This window comes from Triturus cristatus, chromosome 5_1 (genome assembly GCF_964204655.1).
Source record: "Triturus cristatus chromosome 5_1, aTriCri1.1, whole genome shotgun sequence".
Taxonomy (NCBI): domain Eukaryota; kingdom Metazoa; phylum Chordata; class Amphibia; order Caudata; family Salamandridae; genus Triturus; species Triturus cristatus.
Window position 1 is genome coordinate 959,470,755 of NC_140587.1, and position 19,158 is coordinate 959,489,912.

Here is a 19,158-nt window from a genome sequence, read left to right on the forward strand (position 1 = left end):
TTACATCTGAAGGTGTGAAAAGAAATTCAGTTATGAGCTAGCAATGTAATTTATTTTAAGATCACATTCATTTTAGTTGTATCCTCTTTTGCAAAATTTATAGACATGTATGTTTTGTTTTTCTTGCATATTAAGAGGCTGTCATGCTGTCTGAATATCTAACAGCTGCCCTTAGAACATAGTTATATTTGCATTTATTTGTTTTCACAAAGAGCAGTTTTGTTTGTTAACTGGTAAGTTACTTTCCTGGTAAAATTCCTTGTGCAATTTATTTCTACAGTCCCTTGATTGATCGTGAAAACCCGATTTACAGATGGATCTTCTAACACCAGATATTAAACCGTAAGGATCAAGTCTAGCAAAACAAATCTTGTCAGTGCTTGTCTGTTTTATTTGTCTACCACATCTATTCACACTTAACAAATGCTTGCAAAAACTTACTCTTAACATTTACATCATGCCTATTCATCCATGATACCATTAAGAGATCTTTCATGTATTTTCAATGTACAAGTAACCATACTTAACATCTCGATGCTTCTATCACACTTTCAAAATGAAAGCATTTGTCTCTGATTCTTTATAATATTTTTATAAATTGTAAATGCATACATTGATGCTTAAGTCCAATTGCAGTTATACATCTCTTACTACTCCAGATGAAGTGCTGAAACACTTTATGATGAGTAGCATGCTACTCTGCAACCCAAGGTCTAGAGGTTAGTGGTTACTGTTGCTAATTAGGATCAGCCATGTACTCTCAGGAAACCATTACATGTACATACTCTAATTTCTTTGTGGTAGATTAAATTAATAGGAGTTATGTGTGATCGTTAGTGGGACCTATGTGCGTTCGTACAAATGGTAAACTTGGGAAGGTTAGGTATTTTTAGATTGAAAGGATAGAGTTTTAAAGAGAGAGAACTTGTGATGAATGAAATAAAGTGTGAGTCATTTGCAGAAATACAACACCAGAGGTTAAGGCAGCCAGGCATGTAACTGAGAGAACACCACATTAAGAAACAAGTAGCATGCACAGTATGGAATGTAAGGAGAGAGTAACTCTGTAGAATTTAAAATAGAGGAATCAATGGAGCATTGTAAGACAAGGTCAACTTTTCAAGGAGGGGGTTTATTAGGAGTACATTTAGATATCATGCAGTATGTGGGTGGGATGATGTGGAAATAAAGAACATTAAGTTGTGTTCTATGTAAAGGGAAGATTTCTTAAGTCTGCAAGTACAACTATGCAGACCATTTAAACATTAGGAGCCCAAGCCTTTTGTACGTCAAGCCTAGGGCAGCCCTTTTAACACAATGGGGAGTATTACAAGCTTGGTACAGGGTCAGTATACTGCACATGGGGAGGTGTAGCAGACTCCTTCTTTAAGGAGAAGTCTCCTGCGCACCCATCAAACCCAACAAGCAAAGCAGATCAAACAAGCAGGCCAGCTGATACACAGAAGACCTTCAAGACACCGTACAACACTGTAAACAACTAGAAAGGAAATGGATAGCCAGCCACAACACCACCAATAGAACCACCTAGAGTGCTGCACTCAGATGCTATCACCAGAAAATGAGACACACCAACAAAAAAAAAGTACTAGTGGACCGCATCATCGGAAGCTCAGACAGCTGCAATAAGATTTTCTCAATCGTCAAGGACTTCACTTCGCCCTCTGCTGCCATCAATAGAATCACTTCCGCCCAAGATCTCTGTGACAACCTATCCAACTTCTTCCACAGCAAAAATTGGAAATGCCTATAGCAACTTTGCATATCAACCCAACTCCAGAGAACTCACCACCAGTCAAGATGGCAACCTGAAAGAATGAACAACCCTCACCAGAAACAAAACAGTAGCAATCATGCAGACCATTCACTCAGGGGCCCTAATGGACTCAACTGAGCAACTTCCATCCCATCTCTCTGCTGTCTTATCCAGCCAAAGTGATTGAGAACACCACCAACCAGCAGTTCACAAACCACCTTGAGCTGCACCAGCTTCTATAGAACACGGAATCAGGATTTTGAAAGAACCACAGCACTGAAAGAGCACTCATCACAGTCATCGACAACATTCAAACCATCCTAGACTGAAGAGAAACAGCGGCCACTATCCTCCTGCTTCACGTCTCTGCGGCCTTTGACACTGTCTCCCACAACTCCTTCACAGGAAGACTCCATGAGATTGGCATACAAGGATTAGCACTGAAATGGATCTGCTTCTTCCTCACAGGAAAAACACAAAGAGTTAGATTGCCACCTTTCACATCAGAGACTAAGAACCTTATATGCGAAGTCCCACAGGGATCGTCCCTCAGCCCCACCCTCTTCAACATATACATGACATTGCTCAGCAACATCATCCAATCACAAGACATCACCATCATCTCCTATGCCCATGAAACATAGCTCATTCTCTCTCTGATGGACAAGACAACCAACACCAGAACCAACTTTAACAACTGCATGACCATGGTAGCAGACTGGATGCGAACCAACTACCTGAAGCTCAACTCTGACAAAATGGAAGTACTGGCATTCGGCAACAAGACCTCCCTGTTGGACTTCATTGGGTAGGCAATGGGGAGGTAAGACCAAATCCCACAGACCACGCAAGAAATCTATGGATCATCCTAGATGACAAGCTTAACATGATGGCACAAGTCAATGCAGTGAGGACCTCATGCTTACACATCCTACGCATGCAGCAAAAGATCTTAAAATGGTTGGCACAGAATACCATACAGACCATCACACAAGCAGTCTTCACCAGCAGGCTAGACTACGGCAACACTCTCTACACTGGAATCTCCAAACAACTCCTACACAGACTCCAGACCATCCAGTCAGCCACTGCAAGACTCATACTCAAACTCCCATGCTGCACCCACATCATACTGCACCTCAAGAAACTTCACTGACTCCCCAAACATCTCACACACACATATAAAGCCAGACGCAACACAGAACCAGAATATTTAACAGCCACATACACCTATGCTGTACCTCACTCACACATACTCCTCTCATCTGCAAAAGCAGAGCAAGAGATCGCTCTTACTTCTACATTGCACACACAACTTGGAATGACCTCTCTCAATGCACCAGAGCCTCCTGCTCTTTTCTTGAGTTCTGCAAGAAGCTGAAGACCGGGCTCTTCAATTAAACACCGAGAGGACAACACCCCTGCCCAATTGCATGGATAACCTCATGGGTGATTAGTGCACTATACAAATCGACATAACATAACATCTAATGATCTTCCCTTGCTATTCTATCATCACTGGAGTAAAAGGTTGTTTCACTCACTGAAAATGAATTATTTGACACTGGCCGAGAGCATCTTCCCAACCTGCATTGAGATTTATACTCCATGTCACCAAATTCCAATCTAGGTCATTTCTACAGCAGAGGATCTGCTAACACGAAAGGTACCTATTGTTGTATGTATTTTTAGTGTATGGCCTGTGTAGTACTCACATTGTGCGTATGAGTTACCCAGAGTAATGTTTGACTGTGTGTTCCATTTGAAAACCCCTGTCATGTTCTTGCACAACATGGTGGTGAGGTTGTTTTCCCAGACATCGGAAGTGTATTGTTGACATCCCCCAAGATGGATTGAGGAGAACTAGACACTGAAGGGGGGACCGAGAAGGCAGGTCTCCTTGAAAATTTAAATAAACTGTTGGAAAATGGCCCACTCTGAAGGGTCACCCCAAACCATTTGCTTTCCTCCTCCTCTTTTTTTGACCTTGTTTTTGTTGGCTGTAGGCTATGTGAACTTTACCACTGCTAACCAGTGCTAAAGTGCATGGGCTCTCTTCTCAAAACATGGTGTAATTGATTTACACCTGTTTGGTATATTTCATTTACTTGTAAGGGATTATAAAGTGGTATACCATATACCCAGGCCCTGTGAATTAAATGCTACCAGTGGGTCTGCAGCACTGATTGTGCTCCCCACACAAATAGCCTTTCAAACCTGTCCCAGGCCTGCCATTGCAGGGCCTGTGTGTGCAGTTCACTGCCACTTCGACTTGACATTTAAAACAACTTCCCAAAACTCCTCTTTTATTACACATACGTCCCTCCTAAGGTAGATCCTAGGCAACCATATGAACAGGGTGCTGTGTAACCAAAAGGTAGGATATGTACGTTTTAGATTTACATGTCCTGGTAGCGACAAACAGCTAAATTTATTTTTCAATACTGTGAGGCCTACTCCTCTCATAGACTAGCTTTGCAAATTCCTTAAAACACTCTAAAGCTGTAATTCCTGATTAGAAAGGGGTAGCTGTATCATGTTTCATATCTTTGGAATGGTAATGATAAATCCTCTTTTCCATTTATCACCAAAAACAACAACTCAATGACGAGGAAAGAGTAGAACTTTCTTTATTGCAGTCATCCACTCTCCAAGCTGCAAACGATCATCCATGAACATTCTAAGGTAAACTCCTAATGGGAAATTCTAAAGGCAGTGGAAGGGGGGAACGGGTCAAACCAAATATAAAGACTGTAAGGAGTGTATCCAACTCGATAAAAGAATACACCCAAATATAGGTAGATTACAACACCTCTTTACTATCAATGTTAATTTAACATTACTGTTTTAGAAATGCCACTTTTAGAAAGTGGAAATTTCTCTGCACGTATTGCTCTGTGTGCCTGACAGCTGGTTTTCAATACATGTCTGGGGTGCGTGACAGCTACACTTTGGATATTCCCTTTAGACAGCCACAACACAGGAAGGATAGGTGTGTCTGAGTACCCATCTACATACATCTGCACTCTGATGACTTTGCCCTGGGCAGGATGGAAGGGAGGGGCTAACACTTCACTTGAATACGCTGTGTCTTGTCCTTATACAAAGGACTGATTACCCCCCCCCCCCACAGGTAGCTTGGCAGTACACTTCAAAGAGCTGCTTTAGTCACCCCCACATCAAAGACAGTTTTGAGTATAAGTACTTGGTCTCTGATCCCCTAACATCAGACACTACTGGACTTGTAACTGAAGCTCTGCCAGAAGAACTGCTGTGCTGCTTAAAGGGTTCAATTGGACTGCTGATCTGGAAGGCCTGATTTTTCGTTTCCTGCCCTGTTGCCTGCTGCTCTCTGACTCTGCTGAAGGAGAGCTGTACTCTGCCTTCACTCCATGTGATATCTCTAAGGGCTTGCCTCCTGTTGTTTGAGACTCAGGGATATTAAAGTCTCTACCCCTGCTCCTGTGCCTGGCTTACTGGAAGTGGCCCAGATGCTTGCAACACAGATTTCAGCCATTCTCCTGTCTGCATGTGAAAGAACTGGCGTATCGACCCAGTTGCGGGGGTAAAATCGGTGCATGGCCTCGGAAGCAGTGTTCTGCCTCCAGAGATCGACGCATCGGCCAGCATATCGCCTCCGCTGAATCTTGATGAGATCAATGTACCCTATTGACTGTGCAGCAGAATCTGGCATATCATTCGACACCTCTCAAAACTGGGACCCGTCTTCGGAACTGACTCATCACCTTCACTGCGTGGAGAAGATCGAAGCACCCTGTGTCTGCAGGACGCACCATCAACACATCTCATTGTTTGTGAACAGAAAAATAACTTTTTTGTTCACCGGGGCCTGTTTGGCTCCTCTAGCCGGCCGGCACTCCATCGCAGTTGGCCTGAACTTTGACTTTGCCCAGGTCCAGCATGACCTAAAGTAACCTTTTAGCGCTACTTGCTTGTAAGCGCTTTACCATTATTTACTTACTGTGTGTATGCCCAGTTCTTAAAACTGAAAGAAAAACTATACTTAAGAGGCATTTTAATGCACGAGGAGTACGGACTTGCAGGCAAGCCTTGATAAAGTGTCTACACTCTGACGATATAACATTGAACTCAGCTTTTGTAAAGTTTTTAGTAAGAACTGGAACAAAATTAGACCAGCAAAATTACATTGAGATGTACTGTATGATGTATATAAATATGTAAATAGTATTATGAAATTGATATTATCAAATTTAATCTACTTAAAAATATTGCTTCATTTATTCATGTTTTTACTACTTATCCGTTTCTTTTTTTTTTAACTGGACTTTTATAGCTGAGTGATTGTTATCATATTGTAAGATTTTAATTAATCAAACAATAAAGAATAAATGAAAATGTTTGTAAGCGCTTTACTGCTTGTATTACTTTAAAATTCAATATCTCAACTTCTTAAATTGGACTTTTGTTGTTTTGATTTTGATTTGTTTATAATTCATAAACCTGTGTGGAGTCTTTTTGTGGTGTATTCATTGTGTTACTGTGTGTGTGTGTGTGTGTGAGTGTGTTGCACAACTATTTTACACATTGCCTCTTTAGATGAGCTCTGTGCTAAGCTACCAGAGGGTAAGAACAGTTTATCTTTTGGTGTTTTTCTAGCTTACCCTGACTAGAGGGGTGGTTCCTGCCTGGCCTGGGTGCATACTTCAGCCAAACATTTCTAAAATAGACCTTTTGCAGAGATGATCTACTGATAAGCCTTCCTGAATCAGTTGGTAGATGGAGGGAGTGAAGGGTGGGACTTTAGTTCCTGATGTCAGTGTGTGATGGGTCCTTTAAGAGGCGATCAGTCTTTCTTCTTTACCAGATCACTGTCAGAGTATCTATTGATCCAGGTGCAGATTCCTTGCACCTCTTTCTGCCCCTGTTGTGGGTGTTCCATGCGAGAAAATACTAAGTTGTGAGGAGCATTATGCTACACAAAAGCTTGGTTTGGATTACAACCTGGATAGGACAAATGAAAGAACCACCCCAAACAGTTCTGTGTATCTAAATAATAATCATGTTTATCTATGCACTTACGGTTTAAATTATACATTTTTCTGACATATAAATAAATGTTAATAACCACACATGCACTTAGAAGTCACGCCATTGTGCTAAATTTGGAACAGGCTTGCCGTGCTTCATGCAGGACAACAAAATATGACAACTTGCACAGAACACTACTACCAAAGCTACCAAACTGATGCTAAGAATGACAAGTTTAAGCATTACCCAGCAAAGATTTCAACAACCCATTTTTACTCTGCAGTGAACACCCTTAATTTTCCAAAACAGACTTTCCATTCTGTAAAATGTGTGGCATTCCGGTGACCTTCACCTCTGAATCCAGGGTCACAGGGGCGTGGTAGCATGGTGGAGGCAGGAACAGAATCTTCCCCTTTCCGAGAATACCCTCATAGCTGCAGAGCTCCTTATGGGTGGCATCCAAGTGTACCACAGTTTTGCCTGGCATACCTGGGTTATTAATTCTATGGGGTCACTAGCAATGCACTAGTGTATTATAAAGACACCAGACAAGTGTCTATCCTATCATGACAATGACCTCATACTGGGTACCAGTGCTCCTTGCAGAGGAAGGGAGCTATGGTTCACTGTATGCATGTATTTATTTATGTATGTATGTAGGTATGTGGTATATGTGTAGCACAAACATAGCCTAAGGCAGCAGAGCATTATACAGATTCAAACTCAAGGATACAATCAACAAGTAATTTGAGGGGTAGTTGATTAGTGCACTGGTCCTATATCATCATAGAGTGTTCTTTAAAGAGGCATGTCTTCAATTATTTCCTGAACCTGGTGCAAGGGTGAGGCAGTCCCAACAAATACGGAAATGTTGATCCGGATCATGGGTGCCTAGATGGAAAATGCTTTTTGCTTTTCTTTTTTACACTGCTTTGTATCCAGTCTGTTGGTGTGTTAGCTGCAAGAGCATTGTGCCCTACACAGGGATCAATCCCGATCTCTCTATTGGCGAATTCCCATGATAGAGTTGTATTCATGTTGAGCATTGCCAAAGATCCAAAATTATTATTGCCCTCTTGTCAGGGTAAAATTATTTGCTCCCCTAGTTCTTCAGAAATACTTGGGACAGCCGTTTTAAAGTCATTCTTTGATTTTTTATGGACTGTGTTAATTTGATGTGAGCCTACTATCTCCAGCTGAACTTCATTGATGTAATCCAAAACTAATGAATATGAACGAACATGCAGATACCAAGCTCCTTGTGATGCGCTGAGTGTATCTACAGCCCCTAAATGGGCTGCTCTGACACTTTCCCCAACACACAGTTCTCCCTTGTTGCTAAGTGTATAAGAGTAGCACAGATTTATGTTGCACACATATGCCCTATTCTTTAAGAATTATACTAGGTGTAACTGTATGACCGATAAACAAAATGCTTCTTTCATCCTGTCACAGTTTGGGCAGTTTTATGATGTGTACTAAATCCGTTGCTGAGAATTTCAGCATAGTAATCTCTCTCATCAATAGGAGTACACTTTTTCTGGCCATTCAGTATTCACTGGAGCACATTGTTAAAATATTCTGACTTCACATCCTGTTATTGAAGCCTCACTAAATGTTAAGCATCAGCTGCAACACATCATTGTACTTTGTGAATACTGTATTATGAGTCATTCACAGTGGCAAACCAGGCTATTAATTTGGGCACTCAGCAAAGGACATCTTTGCGTCATACAGGGGCCTCAGGTTTTAACAATTATGGATCAGGGTGGGAAAGCCTGGTCTTCAAGCTGCATCTGTAGCTAAGATTGCCCTTCCTCTCATTGAATTTGACTGGTATTAAAACATTCTGTCTTCAAGCGGCACACACATTTCTCATCCACTCTGTTGAGCATGAGCACAAATTAGGACTCTAATAATAATAAGCTAATGGCTTAAAGAGACCGTAGTAAAAATATAGCAATAGATGGGTTGAAGGATTCTTAACCTATTTGCATCTTGGAATTGTGGCCTTATTAAGTCTAGATAAAGATCATTGCAGAAGTCCATACATGAAATTAAAGAGTTGACAACTGTCATCTATGAATCAGAAAAGAAAGAATTTCCTACAGGGTATAGACAGAAAATACGAAGCTCTTGATAACTTCAGTAATGTGTAGAGAAAATAAAATTCTGTGATCAGTGAATATTCAAAGGTTGTGGTTCTAGTCAGAGTGGAAAGGCATGTGCAAACCAAATCAAGTAAAGATTAGGTCCACAATATATTTAAGGCAGATTGTAGAACATCTCAAGTTATGGTGTGTTGTGCTTAAGTATGTTCAATTTTTTTTCTAGAATACAATTGTAATCTTAAATGTCTTGAAACTGGGATCCACCTCCTTGCTTCTATTTGGGGAAAGACATGAACCTCTGATCAGCTCTGCTAACTAAGTTGGCACACACAAAAATGTTTTAGCCACGGAGAAACTGGGATGCACTTAAAAAGTAAGGTATTTAGCAGAAGACTTCAAGAAAGTCAACGTCACTTTCTTGACTGCGGTCAATCATAAAACATTCATTAATAAATAAAGAAAGAAAAGACTAAAAAAACACTTCCAATCCTACTTCCCTACAGAAAGAGCAATCCACAAAAAGTGGTATTTTTAATAAAATGTTTTATAGTTTATCATAATAGACACTAACACGTTATAATGTAAAATATTCCTAAGCACAAATAAAAAAAAATATTAACCTTACTGTTTATCAAAATGACCAACTATTCATAGTTCACCAAAATATGCTAAATAATTGACGTACTTATTAAACCAATTAAAAATTAATTAATCCATAAACAGATGGAAAAGACATACATTTTACAACACTGAAACCCTACTAGCCTACAAACCCAACAATTTACTCAAGAAAAATAATTTTAATATTTCATGATACATAAAATGCACAATTACACTGAAAAATACTCATGAACTAAAACTATATATTTAATAAATTAACAAATTAATAAATAATGAAAACTTTACATATAAAACTTAATGAATTCATTTATATCATTTTACTCTAAATGTTTTCATATTAACTTTAGAATGCAGAATAGAACCAGTGACATCTTTCGACATACATTAAATTATATACAACGTAAGTATTTAGCACAAATGAAAAAAAAATACACTTAGTTTACCCATCAATATCTTTTGGAAATTGTCCAGTCCTTGGGTTGTTTCTCATAATTATAGATGTCCAGTAACTCTAAAACTCATAAGTTAATGTCAGGTTGAATAGAGTCTTCCAATGTTGAGCAAGCATTAAACATGCTACAAAGATAGCTAAAAATATAAAAGATACATCAGTGCCTTTGCTGAAGCTTATTTATTTACTGGGGTATTGTAAATCAGACGGAGACCAGGTGGCAATATACGTATAAAAAGTCCTGTCCTAGTAGGCTTGAATGTTAGGACTGGTAGCAAACATATGTACATGGTGCACCTCTAGAATTCTAAATCTAGGGCAACTCGGTCTTCCATTACTGACCCATTTGGCTATGTTGGCCAGTATGACATAAAAATCAAAGAAGTTACAATAATAATTGCGTCTGAATCTGGCTGAGTTAATAAAAGAGTAGCTCATGGAGACTGATTGGGAGATTGTTTTGGGTGTAATATCTTCTCACAGCCAATTATACCACTTTACTGTCCACTTGGTAAAATGGTCATCTGCTGATTCATTCAATATATGATAGTACCTTGACATTTTCTGTGGCTCTTCCTCTAGTAACAAGGAACATATTTTCGTCAACTCATCTGGGGCTGATTGACTGATTTCATTTAGCAATGATCTAATTTGCCGATTTTGAAAAAACGTTCTTCACATTTAATTTATCCTTAAATTGGATAAAGGCTTTGAGGTTACCCTTGGGAAATATTTGGCCACAGAACTGTATATTTGCATACAATGATGTATGTAAAATTGGGATAGGTAGCAGAGTGTTAATCCAGAAGGGTGTATATCTGTGATTTTTGGGTAAATATTTAAAGTACCTAGAGATACCCGACCAAGCTTTAATAAGAGCTACTAATACCTTAAACTGGATGTGATTGGGGTGATATTCAGGATTGGCAAATGGAATAATGGCAAAGCTAGTGGCGTTTCCAGTACAGTTTCAATGAATTGTGATGTGTTAGTCTGGTCTTTGATACGCTTCTTTAATCAGTTACACAGTGCTGCATGTAGTAGAACTGAAAGTTAGGAAGGCCTGATCCTCCTGTAAATGCAAGTAATTGTACGAATTTTAGCATGTGTGTAGGTCTTTTGTGTCCCTCTATAAAGGATGTAATCACAGCATCAATATTCCTAAAAACTGACATTGGCTGGTAAATTAGAAGAACTCTGAACATATACATTAGACTGGTAAATATTACAATTTTAATTAAATGTTACCGACCTAAATGGATATGAAGAGTCTTTCCGACTTATGGAGCAAATGCAGTAATTCTTTAAGAATTCATTTATAGTTAGAAGACTCAATCAAATTGTATGCCTCAGTAAGTCAAACTCAGAAATATTTTAGTGTGGGGAACCAAGTACTGCTTATATGCATTGAGATGGCCTATATTTCGAATCTCTGTTTTGTCTCAATTTATGTATACCCAGAAATTACTCCAAATGAGGAAGCTTCTCACCTGTAGAGCTCTTCCTGGGCCAAGGTCAACTATTAATGCATCATCAGCATAGGCTAAGAGCTTGACTTCTATTGCAGTAAATCAGATAGGTAATATATTAGGATGGCTAAGTTGAAGCCTCAAAAAAGGTTTCGCTTATAGAGTGAACAGACATGGAGAGGATAGCCTTGCCCTATAACTCGGCTAATTTTAAAGGAATTTAAGCACAAACATTGGTAGTAAAAATATCTACTAGATCTTGATATATATTGTGAGTCTTCTTAATAATAAATTCAGAAAACTCAATGGGTTGTGTGGCTTACCCAAAAGATGCCATTTGACCCGATAAAATGACTTCACAGCATCAAAGTCCATAAACAAGATGGGTAGGTAGCTATAGTGTTTTGCCCCAACCAAATAAAATGTCTGCTAAATTACAATAAGGGGTGTTTTGCCTGCTTGGAATAAATCCATGATGCCAATGTGTATCTACATCATCACTATCCTGATTAGTTCTATGTTCAATAATTGGGTATCAGTTTTATAATATGGTCATAGAATAGATATAGGTCAGCATGATTCTATGATTGAAGGAGACTTAGGGCCTGATTTAGATTTTGGCGGACAGGTTACTCCTTCACAATGGTTATGGATATCACATCTGCCGAAATATAAATCCAAAAGAATAGTATGGGATTTATATTTCAGCGGATAAGATATCTGTCAGCGTTGCGACAGAGTAACCCGTCTGCTGAAATCTAAATCATGCCCTTACTCTTTTCACAAAAACCATCATGCAAGCATTCTTCCAGGTTTCTGAGGATGGGCACACCAGACCTTATTTCTTGAACCATTTGGAGGAAATTAGGTCCACTTTCTGATAGTAGGATTTTGTATAGCTCACTAGGTAATACATCTTTGCCTAGAGGGATTTATCTCTAATGTTCTTGAAAAGGTGCTGCACGAATCTTGTTGTGTTAACTTAAACAAGTTTCTTTGCTGTATAAAGGTAACAATTGCATTGTGAATTATATAATTACTATTAAATCAGTGTAAAGCTCAGAATAAAATTGGGCAAAAGCAGACACTATCCCAGCAGAGGTAGTACGATGTTCCCGTCTCTAGCATTCATTTCTAAGTTAGTTCATGATGTGATATGTTGCAGTGTTTGAGCAGCAGAGAATGATTCAATTTTGTCTCCTTATTCAAATTGCAGATATCTTGTGTTCTGCAGTCGCTAATACATAGTGCTTTAATCTTTCATATTATATATAGAATTTCAAGCCATATTCCAACATGTAGAAGAGTGTTTAGCAATGATTAACTGAGCATGGGTATATTCCATTTCCATTAGCCTAGCCCATAACTGTAATCCACCCACTGAGAAAGCTTGGCTTCCTTGTAGAATATTTATTAGTGAAGCCACAGATGCTGGCTTTCATAGTATTCCATACAAAACTAGCTCTGGCTCTATCCAAATGTATAGTAAGAATTTTTTAGGTAAACAATCTTAGTTCTTGAATTCATATCTTATCCTGCAATTAAGCTTTGGGAAAGGCCCATCCTAGTTTTTGCATGTGATTGTCATTTACCTTTATGATCATGGGGGGGGGCTAATATTATACCCATAATGAATTAAAATGATCTGTCACACATGTAGCCAATGTTCTAATAACCAGAAAATAGACATTTCTTAAGTACAGAGAGAGAGTGCATTGGAAAATACTGTATGTACCCTAACTTCTGACTTTTTCCATCTCTATGGATCAAAAGTCCAAATGTTATAATGAAAAGTAGATAATTTGTTTTGCTCTGGTCATTCGAGAGCATCCTGTTGTGTTTATCCTTTCTTTAATGGGACAGCGAATGTAGTTAAAATCGTTTACTATTATAAATTTATCTAACAGCGTTTGTAGTATATCCTTGATTTCCATAAGGATTGTTAGTTTACCTTCATTATGACCAGGTACTGAAGAAATATACAGTAAATTAGGTTCTATTTTACACTCAAATATAACACATCACCGAATGGGCTTTTTGTAAATAATTTGATAACAGCATTATATATGAGAATATCGGTACCTTTAGGAGAAGTGATGAGCTGTCAAAAAATATTCTTGCATAAATTCTTGCTTACGATTCCCTGTTCTTCACAGCCACCCATCTTTCTTGGAGACAAACTATATTGGGTCTGAGAGTACCTAATATCCATTTAATCCTACTTTTTTTAAGCTATGAAGTAATTCCCTTAACATTCATAGAAGTAATTTGTATTGGACATACATCAATGATCAGTGTTTTATTTCTGTGTTACCGGGTTCTATTATCTTTTGCCTATTTTCCAATTACTTTCTATCCTGCCTCTCCACCATCTCTTGCATAGTTCCCCTTTCCGTGGTCACCTAACATGCTTTTGGATCTCTACAATATCTCATCTCTCCCTCTCTTGGGCCTCTCTCAGACGGTTGAAGAGCCACACCTTCCTTCTTCCCTTTGGATGCATTTGGGAGTATCCTTTGAAGCCATTCTCAAGACCTCTCCCCACCAAATTTCAACACGTGTAAGTCCTGAATCAATTATTCTTTTCCATTCTAAGACGGTTGAACTCAGGATTGCATAATTACCTTCTCCCAATATCAGTACACTTATGGAATTCTAGAATCCAGATACGTAAATCCCAGTGACATTTAGACATCTCCCCCACCAGATCTGGAAATAAAGAAAAGGCAAATCATGTTTTGGCAGTAAACCGTCTTCTCTGCACTGAAATAATAAGAATTGCTTCTTTGATTTTAAAATCCTGAAAGTAGGTGGAGATAGTTCTGGACTTGCCCCCAGGTTATGGTATCATTGTGGGTATCCTGTGAGCTCTTTAGCTATGAATAGATCCATATTGGACAACTGTAAAGAACTCTTTCTACTCGACATTTGTCTAACAAAGACCTGCCCATTATGTCATTTGTGTCTCGTTCAAGTTCGTCATGTACTCTAGATATCCTCAAGTTGGATCATCAAGATTTTTTCGTAGGTCCTCGCATTTTCGAGGAAATGTTTTAACCTGTATTGCATACTTGATTTCCACTGTGTTGACGCATTCCTCCAGCTTGTATACTCTGAAAACAGTATCCAGACGAACCTGTGTGAAACACCCCAATCTGTCATCTAATACATCTGTTTTTTTGCTTAGCGCTTTCATCTTAGAGTCTTGTTTAATTTGAGTTTCACTGATTATCTTTGTTTCCCTTAATCTGTTTATGATTATGGTCTGAGTGGTGTGTGCAGATGAAAGGGATGTCTGGGAGCACAATGAGTCATCCAAGTCTTCACAGTCTGTCTAAACTGTCTACAAAGTGCAAAAGAGGCCAATATTATGCGTGTTTTATATAGCGCATAATAATGCTAGAGAGATTAATTAAACTGACAAGGATGGGGCTCAGGATACGATAAAAGAAACCATGAGATAATACAGCTGAAGTTCAAATACCTTCCAATATTGATGTTATGACACTAGAACTCCACACATTTGAACACCTCTTTTCAGTACCCCCCTCTTCTAGGCTCCTATAGAGAAACTTCTGGGGCACTGAGGTAATTTGTTCAGCACTTGAATATAAGGGACGCTCTTGCACTGCGCTGGAAGAGGTTAATGCCAATTCCAGGTCCTAAAGACTTTCTAGCTGGGGAGGGCCTCTATTGAGGTTAGATGCAAAGTTCATAGGGAGTTTATTTTTAGTTTGGGTTCCAGGGGGATTACTGCCTCTCTATTGCAGCCCCTTCTGAGGTCCTACTAATTGTTCAATAAGGTCCTCAGTTTATTGGACCCTTTTTTTGGCTTTTGGCTATCATCATTCAGAAAAAAAGTTGTGCCTCTGGAGGCTTAGCAGTTGGGAGCTTCTCTGATATGTATAATTTATGAAAAAGCATCCTCTTTGTATCTGTCCTAGCGACTCAGCAGATAGCTCCCTGATTGATGATCAGACTGGTTATACAAGTGTGTGCCCCTGCTTGTTAATTCCTCAATGCTCCCAGCCACCACTAATTGGTTCCTGAGCTTTTTTCTGCCTTGACACCCTGTTTGAATGTTCTAATATGTAGTGTGCTGGCTTGGGGTGTGCAGTTCACAAACTGGTTTTAACAGTGTGATTAAGTTACATAACGCAGTCTGCAAACCTTTGGTTTGTGTATGCTAAGCTATGTTACTTTCTGAGCCCTATTAGTGTAACATTGGAAGTGGGCGGCTTCAAGCAGCTGGGATGTAACAATGTACTAATGGATTCCAGTGCAATATATTTACATGCAACAAAGTAGAGAGAAGAGAAAGCTTACTGGAAGTTGGTGCGGACGGTGATGGATTATTACCACACAATGCAATCAAAGTTACTTGCTCGTGTTGCCATCACAAGTACACTGAGGAAAAAACGTAATAAGCTAATTAACCAACTAATAAATAAATTAATCTAAAAAATATATATTTTAAAACACTTCGCACCCTACTCCCATACAAACTCAGCAACCTGCCAAAAAATTTACAAAATAATTAAAATAAAATGCTTTAAATATATTACCAAAAAGAACAAATGACAGGTGGAATGCTGAAGAAATCACACATTCACAGATCTGGGTTCAATCCATTCTTTTTTATGCTCATCACGCAACCGCAGTTTGGACCCAGCCATATACATACAGCCATGACCCTACTCCCCATGGTAACAGTCCAGCCCAAACTGCCAGGACAGGTCAGGTCCTCCCTGGACCAGAAACAGACATCCTGGGACACGTTTTGTGGTATCACCTCTCGTCTGCCAGTCTAGCTTGAACCCAGTGGCACAGTGACCATGGGACCACCTGCAGAGCATACCGTTCTCACTCAGGGTGACAAAATAAAAAAGAACAAATGATGGACGGAATGCTGAACAAATCAAACATTTACTCCAGTCACACAACTGGATTAAATCCATAGTTTTTTTGTTCGCCACGACACCCCAGTTTGGTCCCAGCCATATGCAAATCCGTTCTGACCCTGCTCCCGATGGGAACATTTCAGCCCGAACTGCCAGGCCAGGTCCTCCCTGGACTAGAAACAAGCGTCCTGCGACTGATTTGCATATGGCTTGGCCTAAACTAGAATGGCATGGCGAGTGAAAAAACAATGGATTTAACCTGCATTCTAGCTAGCCTGACTGATATGGGGTGATACCCGGAAACCGTTCCCGGGATTCTTGTTTTTGGTCCAAGGAGTACCTGGTTTGGCAGTTCGGGCTGAACTGTTCCCATGGGGAGCAGGGTGAAGAATGAAGAATGATTTGCATATGGCTGGGTCTGAACTGGAATGGCATGACAAGCAAAAAAATTATGGATTGAAGCTAGATCTGTGACTGGGGTGTTTCATTTTTTCAACATTTCGTCCATCATCTGTTGTTTTTCCATTAAATATATTACCAAGCCAAAAAATAAAATCTACTAAAAATCAATGTCAAATGTTTAAAAAGAAAATATTCATATCATACAGAACACTACAAAGAAGCACAAATAAATAGTATATACAAAAATATTAAACAACACAATATTAAATATATTGCTATTTTTAAAAAGGAAAACCATATTCTTGCATTCAGTATTATGTCCCATGATAATCTGGATATCACAGACGTGAGAGGAGCACTTTCAATGTCACACAGATCTTTTGATATAAAGAAATCGACTCAGGGGTCTACCCACACTGAGAAAGAAAGCATTGCTTTGTATATGCCCCAAGCATTTGTGACGTCAGCTACACACATTCCTCATTAACTGTTTTGAGAAACACTTTCCGGTACAACTTCTGGGTGTGAGGATAGGCACAGGTTGGCAATAGGAGAATACTGTGGTGTTGCAACACATCAGGATCTACAAACATGCTTTATTTGTGAGTACCATGCTTAAAAGAATAGTTTTACAGTCAAAATGATACATACAAGACCAAATTGAGGCACATCAATTGATGGTGTAAACCTGAGTACTAGGGCTAATACCAGTAGCCTATGCCTAATTGCAGTAAATTTCTATATTGCATTCTTTTATCTCAGGTTTTCTATGTTTGAATCCATCTATTTACCCTTTCATAGCACTACTTTTTCTCTTTATGCCACTTGTCTCCTATTCCCCTCGCATTTCTTAATATTTGTTTCCATTCATCCGTTCATCCATCCATTCAAGGTCTCTATCTCTATTTAATCACCATCTCTGGCTTACTTATATCTCTAATTCATTTCTGCATGATTATCATCCTTTTACTTTTGACTGCCCATTTTATTCTTCTTCAGTCTTTCTCTTCCACTTGGTTTTTTATTTTTCTTTCAATTTCAGCTTTATGATTGCTGACTCTATTTCATTCTAGGGCATTTCCCTGGTTTCTTTCTGCTATATTTCCCTGCTTATTGCACATAACATTTCCCTTATGTTTCCTTTCTTTCATCTCTCTGAATAACACTTTTATACTTATCTTTCCAAAATATCAATGTTCTTACACCCATCCTCTATATCTGTCTTGCTGTCTGCTTCCTCTATTGATGGTAAAGAAAACCTGTAGTGCAGTTATTCACTTTATGTTTTCAGTCATTCTCTATTCTATTTCCACCCTTCCTCTGGTTAAACCTCCATAATGTTTTTCACTCAATATTTTTTTATGATCTCTCTGTGCCTCCTGGAGGAAGGGTACGCCATCTCAATGGTGATGGAGTACCCTCTACAACAAACTGAAGGTTCGCCATGTGACTTACAGATGAGACGTCCCTAAATTTGCCAGTGACAGACTACTCTGTCTTCGTCACTGACATCCTCCTCTGACGGCTGACACAGTAAGGGCTATTAGAGGTTAGGCCATTTGACCATGCGCCCAATTTAGATTAGGCAGTCAAATGGCCATTTTTCACTGTCCATCACTGCTGGGTAAAACCTGATGGTAAGTAGCAATGAAAACTGCAAAATGACCACAAAACCCTGGGAGACAACTCTCATGGTTTGGAGGTAATTTGTTTTTATATCTCAAAAACAAAATTCCGCTTTGAGATTTTATTTTAGAAAATACAAAAACATGTTGAAAGTATCATCATGTTGTAGGAGGCGTATGTCACACTTTTATTATATTGACAGGAACCACCATGATAGCTCTTCTTGCAAATGTGAAGAGATTTCCCCTGGGCATGGTGGACATCTTTGAATTTGGCAGGCGGATGATCCTCAGTATTGTGGGAGTAAAGTACTCCACCATACCAATGGTTTATCCTAAATCTGAATAACTCTAAATCAGGTCCTATGTCTCCTCTGTATGGGCCTGATTTAAAGTTTTGTGGATGAAAGTTAAACATTCAGTATGGTGGAGTATTTTACTCCCACCATACCGAGGATGCTTCAATTGCCAGATTTAGAGATGTCCACCACCCCAGCGGACATCTCTTAACATTGACAGAAATCGTTGTATTGTCAATCGGGAAGACCTTCCCTTGTGGCGGAGTAGCCTCTCCGCCAAATTCTAAATCAAGCACTTTGTTTATTACCATTCCCTTTCATTTATCCCTGATTTGTTTCCTGAAAATCATGGAGTCACTACTTTCCTAGGCAAGCTTGATACTTCTTATTGTGCACGTGGCTGGCATGTTACTCTATCAAGCAATTGTTTCTGTAGCTGGGAAAAGAGTAAAGAAGTACTGATACTGTCAGCATTGTCTCATTATTGTGGATACT

The 19,158-nt window shown here is 39.1% G+C and overlaps 1 long non-coding RNA gene across 1 annotated transcript in view; it reads left to right on the forward strand.

Annotated features, from left to right (window-relative positions):
* LOC146832725 (uncharacterized) overlaps positions 1–19,158 on the forward strand; it is a 188,356-nt gene that overhangs the window by 117,405 nt on the left and 51,793 nt on the right. The window lies entirely within an intron of this gene.